Source organism: Bidens hawaiensis, unplaced genomic scaffold, assembly GCF_021521415.1.
Source record: "Bidens hawaiensis isolate Kalapana, Puna unplaced genomic scaffold, B.hawaiensis_p1.1 tig00024628_1, whole genome shotgun sequence".
In the NCBI taxonomy this organism is placed as follows: Eukaryota; Viridiplantae; Streptophyta; class Magnoliopsida; order Asterales; family Asteraceae; genus Bidens; species Bidens hawaiensis.
The window spans coordinates 95,573-116,167 of NW_027493891.1; positions in this window are offsets into that span (position 1 = coordinate 95,573).

Genomic DNA, 20,595 nt, shown 5'->3' on the forward strand with positions numbered 1-20,595 from the left:
CGTTAAGGAATTTTAAGTTATCTGATCACTGCGTTGCATGCAAAAAGGGCAAGCAGAAGAAGAAGACACATCCCTCTAAGTTATTGAATTCCATTGATACTCCTCTTGAACTACTTCATATGGATTTGTTTGGTCCAGTAAATCGTGCGAGTATTTCTGGAGACTGGTATTGTCTTGTAGTGATAGATGATTATTCAAGATATTCATGGGTGTTATTTATGAGTTCAAAAGATCAAACACCGGTTTTTGTACAAAATCTTATTACTAAGATCGAATCACTGTATAAACAAAAGGTGAGGAGAATCCGTAGTGATAATGGTACTGAATTTAAAAACACTATATTGGATTTCTTTTGTATTCGAAAGGGAATTCACCGAGAATATAGTGCACCTTATGTACCTCAACAAAATGGTGTTGCTGAAAGGAAAAATAGAACTCTGATTGAAGCTGCACGCACAATGCTCGCTGATTCAAAGCTTCCTGTCCAATTTTGGAATGACGCAGTGAATACAGCTTGTTATACGCTTAATCGAGTTCTAACAGTGAAACGACTCAAGAAGACAAGCTATGAGATCTTAAATAATAGAAAACCTACTTTAAAGTACCTGGAACCATTTGGGTGTCCGTGTACAATGTTGAAGAAGGATTCGGGTAAATTTGAAGAAAAAGCCATCGAAGGGTATTTCTTGGGATATGCATCTCCAAATAAAAGGGTTTTTAATTTCACATCTGATTGTGTTAAAGAATGGTACCATGTGGACTGTCAAAAGTACACAACTCCTCCTCAAGGGAAAGGTCCAGACTGGATGTTTGACTACGATAGTTTATTTAATTCTTTTACTCCTTCGACTGAACACATCGATGAAGATCTTGTTCGAGCATACTTTGAAGATCATTTGACCATTCCACGATCTTCAAGTTCTGATGAAGTTGAAGCTCAACCAGATGCTCCAACTGAAGAATCTCAAGTTGTTTCTCCAGTTGCTATTGATAATGTTTCTACTTCTTCTGATGATGATCAAGCTGAAATTCAAGTTATTGATCTTGACAGTGATAATGTTTCATCTCCCGAGTTGGGTGAACATTACACTAACTTATTTGATAATGTTGTTGTTCCTGAGAATCCCACTCTTCGGATTCATGGATATCATCCACAGGAAATATCATTGGAGAACTTGATGTGGGCGTTCGTACACGTCATCAAGTTGCTTCGTCAAGTGATAATAACATATTGTGTGCTTACACTAACTTACATTCTTCGGGAATTGTGAATATTGCTAAATTCAATTGCTTTCTATCTCAAGTTGATCCAACAACAGCTCGTAAGGCACTTGAAGATCCTTCTTGGGTAGAAGCTATGCATGAAGAATTACAGCAGTTTGCACGTTTGGGTGTTTGGGATTTAATAGACAAACCTGCTAGAGTTAAGAAAGCCATTCCGACTAAGTGGGTATTTAAGTGTAAGAAGGATGATGAGGGGTGATTGTCAGAAACAAAGCACGTCTAGTGGTGCAAGGTTTTCATCAGCAAGAGGGTATTGATTACACAGAGGTATATGCTCCAGTTGCAAGATTAGAGTCGATTCGAATCTTCCTGGCTTATGCAGCTTATAAGAATATCAAAGTCTATCAAATTGATGCTAAAAGTGCTTTTCTCAATGGTGAATTACACGAGGAAGTTTTTTTCCAACAACCACCTGGTTTTGAAGATCCTGATTATCCAGACCGTGTTTACCGATTAAACAAGGCCCTGTATGGTCTACATCAAGCCCCGAGAGCTTGGTATGGCACGCTCGCCGACCATCTAACTGATAATGGCTTCAAACGAGGAACTGTTGACTGCACTTTATTTCATAAAACTGTTGGTGACGATCTTCTTCTAGTCCAGATTTATGTTGACGGTATTATTTTTGGGTCTACAAACGACACATTGTGTAAGGAGTTCGAGAAGTCCATGCAAACAAAGTTCGAGATGAGTTCGATGGGAGAGATGAATTTCTTTTTAGGATTGCAGGTTCACCAGTCTGCTCATGGAATTTTTATTCACCAGAATAAATATGTGAACGACGTCTTGAGCCGATTCAAGATTTCTGCCGGAAAAATCCCTTCAACTCCTCTTCCAGTAGGACACAATTTATCACCGGATGAATTGGAGGATTCCGTTGATCCTACCCTCTATCGTGCCATGATTGGTTCTTTAATGTATTTAACGGCTTCTCGCCCTGATATTATATTTGCTGTTTTTCTTTGTCCTAGGTATCAAGCAAGTCCACGAGTGACTCACCTAGCTGCAGTCAAGAAAATTCTTCAGTATTTGAGGGGAAATCCAGACATCGGGTTGTGGTACCCCAAGGATGATACTTTCGTTCTTACTGCCTACTCAGACTCAGATGATGGAAGATGCAAGATCAACTTCAAATCAACGACTGCAGGATGTCAATTTTTAGGAAACCGGCTTGTTTCCTGGCAGTGTAAGAAGCAGACAACGGTCTCCACTTCAACCGCCGAAGATGAGTATGTTGCAGCCTCGAGTTGATGTTCCCAGGTTTTGTGGATACAACAACATCTTCGCGACTACGGTTTGAAGTTTCTTACTACTCCTATTTTGATTGATAATTCTGCTGCTATTAGTATCACCAAGAATCCCGTACAACATTCTAAAACGAAACATATCGAAATTCGATATCATTTTATACGGGATTGCTATGAAAAGAAATTAATCGATCTTGAGAAAGTACATACTGATTTTCAGAAAGCCGATCTGTTTACTAAAGCTTTAGACAAAAGGCGTTTTAAATTTTTGCTTGATTTAAACGGATTGAAGACCCTCGCTGATATCCTTAAACAAGGATGACTATCTTTATTTTCTATCATATCTTTCTTTTAAAATTTATTTTGGTTTTAGGGGGTGAAAATCTAGAAAATACAAAAAGAGTGTGTTTTCGTTTATTTAGATAAAATCCAAAAACATTAAAAAAAATTCCAAAATTTAAAAATGTTGTGATTTTTGTTCTTTAATGTTTTTCTCTTCAAATATTTAGAAAAACCAAAAACATTTTAAAATTTTGAAAAAAAAATGTGACTAATGTTTTGTACAGAAAAATCCAAAAATCCAAAAAGATTGTGAAAGTGATTTTGTTTATAAATTTTTTTTTTAAAAAAATATTGTGTTTTTAAAGTTTGTACAGAGAAAAACCAAAAAGATTTTTGCATACGTTTTTATTTTATTTTCTCGCTGAAAATTACGTCGGTTATTTAAGTTTGTGAAGCATGCTTGCATGTCTTGGTCCTATGATTCACTTGTGAATTGATGGTTAGCCATTTATTTATAAACTTAAGTTAACAGGGGCGATTAAATTTATCTTTTCTTTATTTTATGCTCCTCAAAATTTTGAGTTTTTGAAGCAAAAAGAGAACATGATAGTACATTGATTACCTTGACCCCAAATTTAGCAAAAAGTAAGCTTAAAAGACTGTGTGCTTAATTGCATTGGTGCATTGGTAGGTCTTAAAACAACCCAGTAGAGTAAAGTATGTGATATAAACATAAAGAAACGCCAAATTGAAAGGGGTGTTAGTCTCTAGAAAAAGTCTCGGTGAGGATGGCAGAAATGTAATAACCAGTCATACTCAAGCCTTATATTTGTTGATCACCCAAAAATAAAATAAAGCAAATAACAAGCGTTAAGATTCTGGACACTGTGAGTCTTTATGCGGCTTAACCATCTGGGTATTCATAAGCATGAATATTTCACTCGCCTTCTAGAGCAAACCCAGAGTCATTAAATTTGATCACCGCTGTACTTCGTACAATTTAAATTATTGACTTGATCAAAATCTGCTGTTAGTCATACAATTTTTCCTCCCTTGCGTGCGTCTTAATACCATTAAGAAACGGACCCCAGGGGATACAATGTATGTAAGCCGACAGATGGACTCGTGCATATTCACTCACAGTAAAGGAAACTTGATGCATTGCTCAAAATTTCAAAATAGGTATCAATATTTTGATCAACAATATAATGGTTTAAGTCAAGTTGGGGTGATTTGGCAAAAATCAAATTAAGCTTGAACCGAGATTAGAGACTGATAGTTTCTAATATTCTGTGCTTTAATTGAACTATTTAATCATATCACAAAAATACTTGAATGTGTGTTATTAGATTTATGTGGATAACAATACCAATGACCGACTTATCGCCAGTCATAATATCGCTTAAATATAAAACTGTGATGGAAGGGCAATTTGGTCAATATGATTCTCTGCTTAAACTCAACAAAAATACAAAAATATGTACTGTTTTTGATAAAATCATTGAAAAACACAAAAAGATTGTATATTTTTTAGCGGACCGGATATTTTTACATTCTTTAAATTTTTGCAAAATACCAAAAATATTTTCGTCTTCTTTGTACAAAATACTTAAATAATTTTAAGTTATGTTTCGGAAATCTGAAACATTCTTAATGTATTTGGTTGTCGGGATAAAAGGATTTCTCGATAACCTAATTTATTTATTTATTTAATTCTTTAATTAATTCATTTAATTAATTCATTTAATTATTTAATTTAAAATTAAATAAAAGAGTTTATTTCGTTAAAATCCAATTCGTTATTTATGGATAACGAACTAGGTGATTCTTTAGCGAACTAGCTTCTGGTTCGCTAATCTAATTCGCTTCCGCACTTTGTAACGATTCATCCCTTCGTTATGTATATTTAACGAATCGCGTCACGAATCAAGACTTGATTCGCTACTTTAATTTAACGAATCAAGTAGCGATTCGCCAACATAAGGTAACGAATTGAGTTAGCGAATGGGCCAATTCGTTAACTTTAATCTAACAAGATGTACCTTGGGTTGCATGCTATGTTATATAAGACAAGAAAATGAACAGGCGTTCACTGTTCGTCTTCTTCCTTCATCTTTAAGAAACCCTGTTCAAATTTTCTCTGAAATCTCGACTTTCTTGTTTGGATATTTCAAAGATATATTTGGGTATCTAAAGTATAGCCGATCCTGACGATATAATTTTCGTCAAAAATGGCTAAGAGTTGACAGTTAAATTATAAACTTTTAAGAGTTTAAGGGTTTCCGAAGTTTTGAAACCTATTTGTGTGTAATTTATGTTAATAACTGTATGTTTTTGATGTCATTGTGATCGGAATCATATTCCGATACCCTTGGTGGGCTTTAATCATGTTTTGATTGTTGTTTGCCTGGTTAATTATAGTTTCGTGTTATTGGTGTTTACTGTGGGTTCGTCTAACCTATGTACTTAGAGATTTTGAGTCTTAATCTCATACATCTTCGATTATGTATGTAATTCCGAGTACAACGAGCTCATTATTGTGATGTTTCGACGATAGTTATGGCCTAATCGTCCCCGGGTTCATATTGTTGACTATCTGTGTTCATCCTAATTTTGACCTTGACTTTGTGAAGTCAAAGAACAAGTCTTAATTATGACCATTCGTTAGTCTTAGCGAAGTGGAACTGTTTCGTGTCCAATTCGTTAAGATTTTACACGAACTAGCTAAGCGAATAAGATGTTACACGAATCAGATTTGAATTCGCTTAAAATATAACGAACTAGAGTGTAGTTCGTTAAAATAAAATAGTAATTCGCTATGTTCAGTTCGTTAAAACATTTACTTGATAGAGAATCGCCTGATTCGTTATCTTATTATAACGAATAAGTGTGATTCCCAACGAATGACAATTTAAAAAAAAATATTAAAATTAATTAATCTAAATTAATTTCAATATTCATTTATTTTAATTATAGGATTTAAATCGTCTAATACGTAAATAGATTAATTACACATATCTTTTGATTATTTATTCTGATATCTATTCTCATATTCGGTTTTATTTATACAGTAAAACATGGCTGATCAAGAACAACAAAATCAACCGCCACAGGAACAACCTCCACAAGGACAACCACAACAACAAGATCAACAAGCTGAAGTGATCTTATTGTCGTTCGATAAGAAGCACAACATTTGTGCTTATGTTGATCAAGATGTGACTGATTTGAGAACGTTTGGAGCTATGTTGACTTTCTTACGACGTTCAAAGATACACTATGTAATCACTGCTAAACCTAAAGTGTATCTTAGTATAATCAGGCAGTTTTGGAACACGGCGGTATATGTTGAGGAAAATAATTGGGTTCGAGCTACAATTAATCAGATTCCAATTACGATTGATGTTGAGATCATTCGTCGGGTACTTCAATTTGACGATAATGATGATAACCCGAGTGAATTTGACAGGACATTGGTTAGGGGTTTATTCACACGCTTGAATTATGGAGGTGATATTCGTAAATCTATGTTGAACAAGAATGGGTTGTGTCCACCATACAAGTATCTGCTGCATGTTTTACTTCATTGTATGAGTGGACGTCGCGGTGGGTTTGATGAGTGTAGACTAAGTTTGCAATCGGCATTTGTTGCTCTAATCCTGAACAAGCCCTTCAACTACTCAGAACTCATCTTTGATCATCTGAAAGAGCAAGTTCAGCAAACTCTACCGTCAAAGAAGTTCTTGATGTACCCTGGCTTTTTACAGCTAATTATTCAGGATTTGATTCCGAACATGGTGATTGATCGATCGTTGGTGAACGATGTTCTTGATATGGAACATATGAAAGCTGAAACGGTGCATCGTATGTTAATCTATAGAAGAGAAAAGCCACAGGATAAACAGATGATTGGTCATATAATCAATCCGGATTACGTATGTCCTCCTAATGAGCGTTGGATCCACGATGATTCAGATTCCGAGCGTGAAGGGGGAGAAGGTGGGAACAATGATGGTGGAAATGATGATGGTGACAATGATGCTGGTGATGGTGATGGTGGAGCTGGTGAACGAGCTCTTAAAGAAAAACAGGATGCAGTCGATGTTGCTCTAGCTGCCACCATGAAAGCTCAGCTGGAAAGAAAAAGAAAGGGTAAAGATGTGGCTACTGGTGAACCATCAAAGAAGCCCCGTGTGTCTGCTGGGGCTGGGGTAATCATTGGAACCCCACCACCACGTCAATCAACTACTCAAAGCTCGGCGGTGCCGCTAATTACTAGCACTCTGATGCTTACCTTGACAACGACGTTGGTGTCACATGAGAGGCTCGGTCTAATTCCTCAAATGGTGTTGACCGAGATACCGAGGCCTTCTGCTGCATTGTCTACAGTATTTCCTATCACATCAATGAGACCTCATCCTCCGCCAACAACTACTCTTCCTCCACCTCCGCCTAGTGATGTCTCATTCATGAGAATCACTCGACCTCAAGGACCTGTTCAACCTGTTCATCCATCCGTATACAACTTGCCACCAGGTCATCAAACTGAAATGCTGTTAAATCTGCTACATCTATATGATAATCAAATGGCAGCTGACCGTCAAACTCAAGAACGACTCATGGAGAATCAACGACGAATGATGAGTTATATTTCTTTTTGTTAAAAGGAGACTAAGTTGTTACGTACGATTGTTGAGTCTCAGGGGGTGAAATTAAAAGAACAAGAAGAGTTGATTTTACAATTAACTTGTAAAGAATATGCCCTCAAGAAAATTAAGAATGAAGATGATGATCCTAACGAATCTGATGCAGGAGGTGAGCCTAAACAATCGCATGGTTCATCCTTTGGTGCTGGTGTTAGTGGTGGTGAGGATTCGAACGAGCAGATAATTACCTATCAAGATCCAACAGCTGCCAAGCCAATTGAAATGATTGCAGCTAACACAGTGATTTTTGTTGATGGATCAGGTGTGGTTCGTAGTGTGGTAAACAGAGATGAGATAAAGGTTGGTGAGTTTGTGGTTAGATCCTTGACACGGGAGCAGATTTCGATTCTGCTTGGGCTGAATGACGATCAGTTGACTGCTTTAGAGACTGGGCCCGATGTCGAAGTGATCACTGAGGAAGAATTGGAAGTTGATCCATTGTATATGGATACGGATTTTATTTATGAGGATGAAGAGATTGAGATGGAGGATGTGACAGCTGAAGAGTACCCGGACTTGTATCAACACGCAAACGTTGATCAAGGTGCTCCGGTATTTCATGAAGATGTAATTAAATAGACTGAGGATGAACTGGAAAAGGTTGTGCAGCGAACAGTTCCTTCACTCAAAGAAGTGACTGATGATGACGTAGAAAGATGGTTCAAATGCCATAAAGTGGGTAAAATTATCAGTGCTTAGCGTTATGTAGATCAAGAAAGAAAAGATACTGCTGCTGCTTGGATAGAGACTAATCAGGTGACTACCTTCAAGACTGTTTCAAAGGTACACGGTGATATTGTTTCATGGGCTTATAACTCTGACCTTAAAGTATGTATAGTCAAGTGGGAAAAGGGTGTCCAGTATTATGAGAGGATAATGGATGTTCTAACTCTACCGCGTTGGGATGTACGTACCCTCGCGAGACGTCAATTTATCAATCGTGGGGGTCACCGAACGGCTGAGTGGTTTTATCAACACTTACTGTTCGAGGTCAATCATGGCTTCAAATTCTTCAAGCCCCAGGTCCCAAGACGTAAGCGCATTGATGAGATTGATCCAAGGACCGGCTGGAAGAAACTTGTCTTGAAAGTGAAGCCGCCAAAGACAATGAAAAAGGTTCCTGTGAAGACAATGCCTCAAGATATTTATCTGTCTTTTAACCGTTGGTACTATGACAATCGTACTGGCGAGGCCGTTATTGTTCGTGGTCGAGGACTGCAGACCGAGCTCATCAAAATAATCAACCCGATGTGGTTGGTTAATTTATCAGAGACAGACAACGACGTGCTACACAGGAAGCAGATTTTGTTTGAACGCCACGAAGATTACGACCTGGCTATGCAATTCCAACGAGTCGTTCGTGTGTTTCACGAACATGGAATTCATAGTTGCAGAGACTGGCAGTCCAAGCGCTTCAAATAAGTTAAACACAAAGAGCTCAAGACGAGGGGGTGTTTGTTAGTGCACGGTTTTGCGTCTAGAGTCTTTGTATTTATCGTTAATGTTTTATTTATTAATTAATGTAATATTTAATGTTTATTATTAACTAGTTCGTTAAGGTTAAGTCTAGTTCGCTAGGGATGTTAGCGAACTAAGACTAGTTCATTAAGGTTAAGTCTAGTTCGCTAGGGATGTTAGCGAACTAAGACATTATAATGTATACCCTCCTGATTCGTTAGGGGATGTTAACGAATCAGGGGGTGGTTCGCTATGTTAAATTATGTAACGAAGGGGAAGCTGGTTCGCTAGGGGATGTTAGCGAACCAGGTCGACTTCTATATATAGTGAACTACTGTTCACTTTAATGTAAGTTTTTGGAGAAAAGTTTTCAAAAGGAATTTTGAGTAATTGCTCTCTCTCAAGCTTCACCTTAACATTATTCGTTTAATCTATTGAAAATATATATACATACATAACATTAAATCAAGGTAAACTATGAGCTAGTTCTTTAATAGTGGTAATCGGATATTCACAGATCTGAGATCTGTTTATTGTTATCGACTGTTAATCCGGGATCCAACAAGGTGTGATAGTAATACCGTAAATCAGATATCTCCATTGTACGCTTGTTTTTGTCCTTTACGTTTGAAGCATTGCTCCTGAACACATGAACCACGTGACCAATAATATCTAACACAAAGAAAAAAAAATAATTAATTAATAGATTTAATGGAAATCAAACGGTAACATTATAAATCTATTTATTTGCATGTCAGAAAATTATTTTATACCAACTGTCGATTTCAAAGAAATATCTTTATTGTTTAGTGATTCAAAAGAAATCATCTTAAAACCAAACAGACGACCATCAAACTCCTGACATGAATTCACATGTGTGTTTGGTTCCAACACCAATTTTTTGGAACAATTAATCACACGGTAGTTCGATCCATTTAAACCAACGCTCGGATTAACTATAGTCAGAGTTGAGCTTACCTTGAGGAATCTTTTGAATCTAAAGATATCATGTTTGTAAACGGTTGCTTGGATTCGATTCTCCTGTCATTAAAGCAAAATATATATGTGAGAATTACAATTAAAAGTTAATCAATAATTAGATACAGATTCATAATTAGATAGGTACATTTTCATTCATGAGCACCATCTCGATCAGAAAAATCCTTATTCACATTTTTATTGTCTTTTATGCTCCACAGTCTTATAACTCTAACCTTCAGAGTTGATGATGATGTTTTGAGAACATCAATCTCATTAAGCATAGTAAATTTTTGAGCTTCCATTGTCCTATGAATAAAATTAAAATATAAAATATTAGAATAAATTGTTTGAAACATAAACAAAATTATTAAAAAAGGGAGGAGCTTACATTGTTGGAGAATTTTTAATCCTCTACAGTTTGATAAAGGCTTATGCGATTAGCTAAATATTATATAGCATGATGTAGAGAATAAAATTTTGGTAAACGTATTATGCTTAGAAACTTTCTAAAGAAAGTTTGAATATAATTTAAGCGGTTTATGGTAATTCCTTGTTCCAAAAATAACTGATGTATTATTATACAAGAAAAAATATTTAAATATTTAAGGTAACTGAAAACCATTATTAATATCATTAAACCGGTTTATTGAAGATTTTTTTCCCAAAAATAACCGATTGAATATATTCTAAATGTGAAGTAGCTTTGGTTAATGAAACCAATATTTAAGGTTAATGAAATCAGTTATTATACAAAAAAATTTGATATCAATATTTAAGGTTAATGAAATCAGTTAATATATTCAAAAAATATATTGTTAAATTTATAATTATTTTATTGTTATATATTGGTTAATGAAATCAGTTACTGAAATAATAAATTCTTTATTGTAAAATTAAAAATTATTTGTTTTTTTTTACAAAATCACAATTATGATTTAGAAACCTTACTAAACTTATAATCTTAACAAAATTAAAAGTTTCTGTTTTTTGTTTAAATTAAAAAAAATAGCCGGAAAAATAAATTGAACGGAAATTAGCTGGAAATCAAAATATAAAGATTTGCAGAATTTGCAGAAGTAAACTATAACAACAGGTTAGCCAAAAAAAAATTAAGATTGGCCAAACAAAACAATTATAAATTTAACAGAAATATATCCTGAAATTGGTCGGATATAAATTACTTAAATTCAATAAAAAAAATACAAAAATGATCGGCAAAAATTAATTGAACGGAAATTAGCCGGAATTACAATTATAAAGATTTGAATAACAAAACAATAAATAATTGACCGGAATAATAAGTAAACATAAAATATGCGTATAACAGATTGGACTGAAAGATTAAGAATTTGTTATAAAAATTAATTGTATTTGCAAAATTAGATTGTTAGTTACCTTGAATATAATCATCGGAGAATAAATTCCAAGGATTTTGATGTCTCCAATCGGTTCGAATCCGAACGGCGGAATTAGGGCTCGTATTGTTGGTAAACACTGTAGAGGTTCGATGCGGATCTGAAAGACGGATGTAGGATTCGTATATTCATCGGAAAGTTAGACTAAAAAACTGTGGTGGAATTGATTGTAGATCTCACCGGCGGAATTAGGGTAGGTATAATCATCGGGAGATTAGAGAGAGAATCGGTGGTGGTGTAGGTTCCCTGGATGGATCTGCACGGGATATCTCGATCTACACAGGTGCGGAATCCCTGCGTAGGTTGTTACGAGCGTAGAACACGAATCAAACAAACACACGATACGAATAAACGAACACACGTTATATTATAACCGAAACACGTGATATAATCACTGAATACAGACTCAATACTCTCTGGTTCTCACGTCTCTCGACTCACACACGTCTGTATACGATTACCTTCAAAAAAAACTCTAAACAAGCCGTGACCTAGCGTATAAATACACGACAACTTCGCCTGATATGTTCAGGCGAAGTTGCTGCTAACTTCGCTTGACTAACAAGTTCGCCTGATAAGCGAACTTGTCAGTAACTTTGCTTAAACATAAACAAAACACAATTAACATTACAGACTGGATTACAGACACTAGACTATGAACTACTGACATTATGCACCAACAGACTCCCCCTTGGCAGTAGCTTCATATCTTTATCTTTAAGCACTTGTCTTGTAATCTTCATGCATGCACTCCCTCTATTACACAGACCGTGACTACTCGCTGATATTTCCTCGCTTCGCCTTTCCAAGCAGGAATATAGAATATCTTCTTCTCGTTTAACACCTGCAGATCAGCTTTAGATAAATTAACAAGATGCATCGGATCATACACTCTTAGCACTTCTTGTTCGTCTTCGTCTTCCATCACGGCTTCAGCAGTCTGGCAATCCACATACCACCATTTCAGATCTTTCAGCACATCTTGAGGCATAGTCTTCATTGGAACCTCTTTCAAACACCGAATCGGCTTATATTTCATCACCATCCAAGGTTTGCCATCTGCTCTCATTCCTCTTTCAGTATCTTCAACTAATTTCCCTTTCTGTGGTTTTAACAACTCAAACTTTTTCTCTTTAATACTTTCTTTCCATACTATCTTCCCAATAACTCTGGCCATATTATCATCACTTCTATTAATCAACCCCAGTCTGGCCAAATCCTTTACCTCACACTCAGGTAAGGTATTTAGAGATCTCAACGTCCTCTTAAAGTATTGGATCCCATCATATCTTTTCACCACGAACACTTTTAGCTGTTCATCATATAACCAACAGATAATGCCTTTCTTTGACTCAGCGTACCCTTTAATATTATAACTTTTCTTGAACATTGTAGGTACCACTGGCTTCTTCGTTTTGATAAACCAATGAGCATAGCCTTCCTTCCACCTAGGCTGCTCTTCCCATTCAGACTCATCGCTACCAATCTGTTTACTCATATCAGCTTTCTCAACATCAGGAATGTCATGCTCCACATTCTCTTCTACTATCTCCCCGTCTTCAATCTCATAATCAATCACAATATCTTCTCCAATCTTTTCTATCACATCACTTGGTAGAATATCATCATCACCAACCAAGTCATCATCCATCTCCTCTACGTCCACCACCACCACATTATCACCACCAGCTGCAGATGTCGACTCCCCCTGAGTTGTGGAAGTTCCAAGAGCTTGAGTAGTTCTTGGTAGCTCACCACCTGCATCTTTCGACGCATTGGGATCATCGTCTCTATCATTCCTTCTCTTCGTCCTCAACTCATCGCCTTTACAGCTCGTCTCCCCCTGAGATGCCAAGAACTCCTTCAGAGCATCTATGATCTTTCCATGTTCTACCAGCAGGGACGACTGCATCTGATTCTCTGCAACTAGGCGTTGAATAGCCTGGGTCTGGATAAGATTCACCCTTGATTGTTCTGCCACGACCCGTTCAAGTGCAGCTATTCGTTCTGAGTCTGAGAGTGTTGCATCGAAATCGAACCTCATATGTGAAATGTCTTTAGTGTACTGAGGAGGGATTTCGAATGAAACCGGGACATCAGAAGTAGCTGTGGACGTAACCGCAGGTGGTATCGTGACCGACAACCCTGCAGTGTGAACCACTGTCGACTCAATAACCTGTGCAACAACCTCCGACGGAGTAAGCGTTGGAGGCGGCAACGATACAATATCTGGAGTCGTCAGCTGGAGTGTGATGGATGGGAGGCCAACAGATGATGATGTAGCCACCATGGGAACGTCCGTGGCGCTTGGCCTTGTGACCTGTAATGGTGTAGGGACAATTGACATACCGGATAGTGCGGGCGGAGCGAAACGTATGACTCTAGAGCTCTCACCAGCTCCCCTACCTGCACCTGTCCTGTCCCTTCTTGAACGTCTGATCAACTTATGAATGTCTTCTTCATCTTCTGACTCACTGTCGTCATCTGTCCTCTTTCTCTTCCCATACGTCCTCTCTTGAGTCACCATCATACGTCTTGCCTCATCCATTACATCATCAAAATCTGAGTCATCCACCGTCGTAGCTGCTCTAGTAACATTTACTCCTGTACTCTGTGGAACCGAGACCTGTATATTTTCTTGAAGATCAACTCGGTCCATATCAAAAAATCCTTGGCCGCCAAAAGCAGCGTCAAGGTCTACCTCTTCTTCAGCTGAGACAACAGGCGCAGCAGGTACAGCTTGAGGTGCTCCCGCCTGTTGTGTTTGAGGATCTCTAAACTCGTCCCCATTAGCAGGAACATACTCCGGGTTGATTAAATACCCAAACAGTGGAGTATGCCTAGGACGCAGTTCAGGCTTGCTTCTAGCACTCGAAGTTCTACATTGAGCAAAGATACGCTTGTTCACACTCTCCACGTATCAGATAGGGCGACGTTGAGGCAACGTGGGAGCAACATGATTCAAGATCATTTGGAGAAATCTTGGATACATGATGAATCTCTCACGCCCCATCGCCCTTCGCTGTCGATCAATCTCATAGAAGACCATCTGACTCAAGCTGTAACGCTTGTTATAAGTTAGAGCAGTCATCGCCGACTGCAAGGTCACGCCCATCCCGTCAGTGCCCGCCTTCCTCCCTGACATGCAGACAATCATTACGTGCATGAGGAAGCGCCACTGATCGAGCAAGAAACCTTTCCTTCTTTGTGTATCCCCCAAGGGACCAGAATATCCCATTCGTAGAAATGCTCCATCACGGAACGGAGCAACAAACTCTGTCGGGTCGTCCCTCGTCTCCTCTCCGAATTGCAAAGCCACCCGGATTTGTTCAGACGAGAACTGAACATCCTGACCATTTACCGTTGTACGCATCACCGGGGGGTCGACGCGGCAGTCATATTCCACCGTCTGCCAGAAATCCTCAATGTTGGGCAAGGAAATCGGCAGAGTTGTCGTAATGGCGTGGAATATCCGCGAGCGTAGCAGGAATGTGATGATTTCGCGGAAATCATCTACTCCACTCGCGTCTGGGTCAAGTGTGATATACATGTTATGACCCGGAAAGAATTGTCTCTCATTATCTCCTCCATCATCTCCTCCAGCACCTCCAGCACCTGCTACTGCAGCCATATCTGCAACAAACAGATCAAGTTAGATGACCGTCAAGGCAAACCACAAGTTCGCCTGTTACCATGAGCGAAGTTGTGATTATTCTGTATAGGCGAAGTTAAAGGTGGGGCGAAGTTGGTAAACAACTTCGCTTCAACTGTAACTTCGTCTATTAACTTTTAAGTAAAAGGTCCAGGCGAAGTTAATGATAACTTCGCCTAACCACAACATCGCCTCATATACTGTTGCATAATTCATTATCAGGCGAAGTTAAACCTTAGGCGAAGTTACGGATAACTTCGCTTAACCTATAAGTTCGCCTGAATATGAATCGGCGACAGTAAGCAGATTCAAACTCGGAAATCTGATGTTTCATGGTTAGTTTGACGATTGAGGGGTCCGAAACACATGATTTTAAGGTTATTTAGACGATCAAACTGATTAGAACCACGTAAAACAATTTTTGAAAAATCCGATTGAACGGTCCGACGGTCCGATGTCCATAACCGGCTCGAAACGACCACTGATTAACATCGGAGAACAAGGATTATACGATATAATGACAACACACACCTTGAAATCGAAACGGAAACTGGAAAAATAAGCACAAGGATCGAAAAAAAAAACGATAAGTTCGCCGGAAAACGAACAAGTTCGCTGGATTAATCGAGAGAATAAGTTCGCCGAATTTCAGAAAATAATGAACTGTTTGACCTTAAGTATTCTTTATATAGGGGCGGAGTTACACAGGCGAAATTGTGGATAACTTCGCCTAGGGCGAAGTTATTCACAAGTTCGCCGATTTTACAAAATAAACCCCTATAGTTTGAACATTTTGCAATTAAGTTTTAAAAACTTCCCTTTACGAATTAAATGACACGATCAAGTCCAAGTAACCAGTTATAAAATCATAAACTACCTAAGTACGAAAAACTTTTAAAAATTAAAGTACAAGGGATCAAATTTCAATCTTGACAGGGACTACTACGTTTTAAAAAAGATCCGAACAGAAATCATACTAATTACGTGACTGTCACATAGATCCGTGTTTAGCTGTATTATGACATAAAGAAACAGGTTGTAGGCAGGTAAATAACTTAAGATGGTTTTCATCGTTTCTGTGATACGAGTTAAGTTCAATTAAGCTCAAAAATTAAGTGGGCAACAACTCAGAGATTATGATGCCTCCTATCTATTCTCAAAGCGTATTTGGCTTTCCCCAAGTCACCCCGAATTGACTTCGACCCGTAGTGTCTGATTAAGTTGTAAGTATTCTTCGATCTTTAGACTCTGCTTCCCGTTCTCTTTCTTACATCATGATTGACATTTCAAGTTAAAGAATGTCTCAATCACTTATAATTTTTTTTTTTATTTTTTATTTTTTATTTTTTTTTTATCAAACACATAGAGAACAACTGCAAGTCCCGAATCTGGATCACTGCAGTCTCTTGACACGCTTTCTTCACGGGAATCAGAACACTAACAGGCTCGTGTATGACTGGGTAATCGCTTTTCTGCCTATCATTCGGAAAGATATATATGAAGACATGCAGAACTCTTAAGAAGTTTCCACATAAAATCGAGTAGATTTAGTTAGTATCACTTCTACTTTTACGCACCATAAAAAGCTACCATGACATACAATGACTGTTCTAAAGCCTTTTAAGCCTAATAACTTCACTAGTTAAGCACACAGAATCAGTAAATCTATCATTTTCCAAGGCTGGATCAATTTTCTGTTAAAACATAGTAACAGAACTTCTTACGAAGTAGTAGACTTGAAAAATAATTTCATTTTCCTAAAAAAAAATTTTGACTTCAATCGCCCCGATCAGTTCAAAGTCTTCAGGTAAACGGTTATCCTGCGAATCCAATGGATTAGATGGACCGACCACATACAAGTATGTGTCCTTCTAACTAAGTATGATCGACTAATTTTCAGCGAAAGAATAAAAAGACATCATAATCGCCCCGGTCACTTTCAGTCATCTGGTTAATGGCAACCCTCATACTCTACAAGTAGAAAATGAGGACCAAACATATCCGAGGATATGTCCTTCAAACTGAGGTAACCGACATAATTTTAAGCGATAGTGACATTTTTTTTTTTTATTTTATATATGCACAAAAAGCATGGTTACTCGGGATTGATTATCCCATTCAACTCAACAAGGTTTTGAAATCTTGATTTTTCAAACGCTTTAGTATATAAATCAGCGAAATTATCAAGCGTATCCACCTTTTCAAGCACAATCAGTTTCTTCTCAGCACAATCCCGTATAAAATGATGACGTATGTCAATATGTTTAGTTTTACTGTGCTTTACGGGATTATTAGTTACTGAGATCGCAGCAGTGTTATCAATACAAATTGGAGTAAGTGAGAAATTCAGACCATAGTCGCGTAACTGTTGTTGAATCCACAGAACCTGGGAGCAGCAGTTGGATGCTGCCATGTATTCTGCCTCACATGTTGAAATGGCGACTGATGTCTGCTTCTTGCATTGCCAGGACACTAATCTGCCTCCTAGAAACTGACATCCTCCAGTAGTTGACTTCCGACTCTGATTGCACCCTCCATAATCAGAATCTGTGTAAGCTACCAACTCCAAGTCTCCTCCCTTCGCGTACCACAACCCCAGCTTAGGTTTGCCTTTGAGATATCGCAAGATCCTCTTCACACCCTTCATGTGAGATTCCTTTGGGTTTGCCTGAAAACGAGCACAAAGACAAACTGCAAACATAATATCAGGCCTAGAGGCAGTTAAGTACATTAAAGAACCTATAATAGCCCGATACTGAGTTGGGTCCACATCTGCGTCATTGTCTGTCTCAGCACCCAATTTATGGTTGACGCAGATTGGAGTATCGAATGGAGTGCTGTCCTCTATCTTGAAGCGTTTGAGCACATCATGGACATACTTGGTCTGATGAATGAACATCCCATCCTTCTTCTGATCAACCTGCAATCCTAAAAAGAAAGTTAGTTCACCCATAGCACTCATTTCAAACCTTTTCTTCATGACGGCCTCAAACTCCTGACACATGGAGACTTTTGATGCAGCAAAGATAATATCATCCACGTAGACTTGCACCAGCAGGAAGTCGCGTCCTTCTCTCTTGAAGAACAACGTGCTATCTATCTTCCCTCTTTCAAACCCATTTTCAAGCAAGTAATCTGATAAGGTTGAGTACCAGGCACGAGGTGCCTGATGTAGTCCATACAACGCCTTGCTTAACTTGTACACGTGGTCTGGAAAGTCTGGGTCAGGAAAACCCGGAGGTTGCTCAACGTACACAACCTCATCAACTTTCCCATTTAGGAACGCACTTTTCACGTCTAACTAAAATACCTTCATCTTCTTATAAGCAGCAAATACCAAAAACAATCTAATGGCTTCCAATCTTGCCACAGGAGCGAACACTTCATTATAATCAATCCCCTCTTGTTGATTAAAACTTTTAACGACTAGCCTCGCCTTATTTCTTATAATAATCCCTTTCTCATCTCTCTTGCACTTAAAAACCCATTTTGTGCCTATCGCATGCACATTCTTTGGTTTTTCAACCAAAGTCCAAACTTCCATTTTCTTGAATTGAGCCAGCTCTTCTTGCATGGCTTCGACCCACGAGCTGTCCTTTAGAGCCATTTGATAATTCTTTGGTTCAATCTGGCTGAAAAAGCAGGTGTACAAGCATTCGTTGATTATGCCTGTCTCCTTAATGCTTGTGTAAACACAGGTGTGCTCATTCAAGCTACGGCTTGTTTGTACACCGGAGGACACATCACCAATCACATTCTCCAAAGGGTGATCTTTATGAATTCTCGTGGTCGGAACCGAACCGACATACAAATTGTCTTCCAAGTTAGAAGAGAGCTCGTCAATGGTTGTTCCTTGCTGAGAGTGAAACGGATTGAAAAATTCTTCTTCAGGAGAGGCAGCAGGGGTATCGATAGCATTTGATGAGGAAGGTTGACATATATCAAACAGCTGTCTTTGCACAAGATTTTCTTCCTCATCAAGGATCATCTTCGTAGCAACTCTTTCTTCTACTTCTGCACTATCAAAATAAGGTATGTTAAAAGACTTAAAAAGTCTATCATAGTCGAAAAACTAAGCAGGTCCGTTGCTTGGTTTTGGCGGTTTGTAACTTGTGATATCGGTATTACACACCACGTCAACCTTGTCGGTCGATGTATTAAAGACACGTCTGTTGGGAGTCCCAACAACATAACCGACTAAGATTCCTTCATCGGCTACTTCACCAAATTTAGAATTTGTTTTTAAAATCGAACAAGGGGACCCGAATGGTTCAAGACCACTCAAGTTGGGCTTCCTCCCATGCATAAGCTCATAACACGTTTTATTAAGTCTTTTAACAGTCAAGACTCTATTCAGGATATAACAGGCTGTAGCAACAGCTTCAGCCCAGAACACCACAGGAAGCTTCGAATCAGCTAGCATAGTTCTGGCTCCTTCAATTAACGTTCTATTCTTCCTCTCAGCCACTCCATTATGTTGCGGAGTATACGGAGCACTGTACTGGTGCTCAATCCCTTTCTGAAGGCAGAAGATCTCCATTTCATAATTCTTGAACTCCGTTCCATTGTCACTCCTGATGAACTTAACCCTTTTATCCATAACGTTCTCAACTTTGGTAATCAAATTCTTCACCATCTGAGCCGTTTCATCTTTTGATTTCAGGAAATATACCCACGAATATCGTGAGTAATCATCAGTGATCACCAAGCAATAAGAAGTACCTCCTAGACTTTTTGCATTCACGGGACTGAAGAGATCCATGTGAAGCAATTCTAGAGTAGTGACAATAGAATTGACCTTCATGGTGTGATGGGATTTCTTGTGCTGCTTTCCCTTCTTGCACGCTAGACATTTGTCTTCAAACTTGAAACTTTTCAAGGGAACGCCCAGCACAAGTCCATTCTTGACAATGTGGTTCATCTTCCGAAGTTGAATGTGCCCCATTCTCCTATGCCACAATTCGGACTCCGATTCGCTCGCTTTTGTCATAGGGCATGATTCTTCCGTGGCCATTTCAGTCGACCTCATATCCATAATATACGTATTCCTCTCACGTGGAGCCTTCATCACAATCCACTCCTCTGGTATCTGAAAACCAGGATGCAACACAATCGCCTCATTCTTTGTAAAATGTACGGTGTACTCCTTATCACAGATCTGCGACACACTCAGCAGATTGTGCTTCAATTCTTCGACAAAGTTTACTTTCTCTAGAGTCATCTTTCCATTAGACACCATTCCCATTCCTGTAATCTTGCCTCCACTTTCTCCAGCAAAGCTCACTCTCCCTCCTTGAACAGGTTTCAAATCGTGTAACAAGATTTTGTTACCCGTCATGTGCCGGGAACAGCCGCTATCCACAACCCAAAGATTATTGGCAGCCCTGTTCAACTGTTCCTGCACGATTAAAGCAAAAGATTAGAATCTAGGGACCCAAGACCAATTGGTCTTGGATCTATACATCCCGAACTTTGGCTTTCCAAAGTTAGTCTATGTATAATTCCTGTAAGTCCTATTAGTATACCTCCTTGTAGATTGATTGTGAGGCCTTCCAAACCTTTGTGAATTG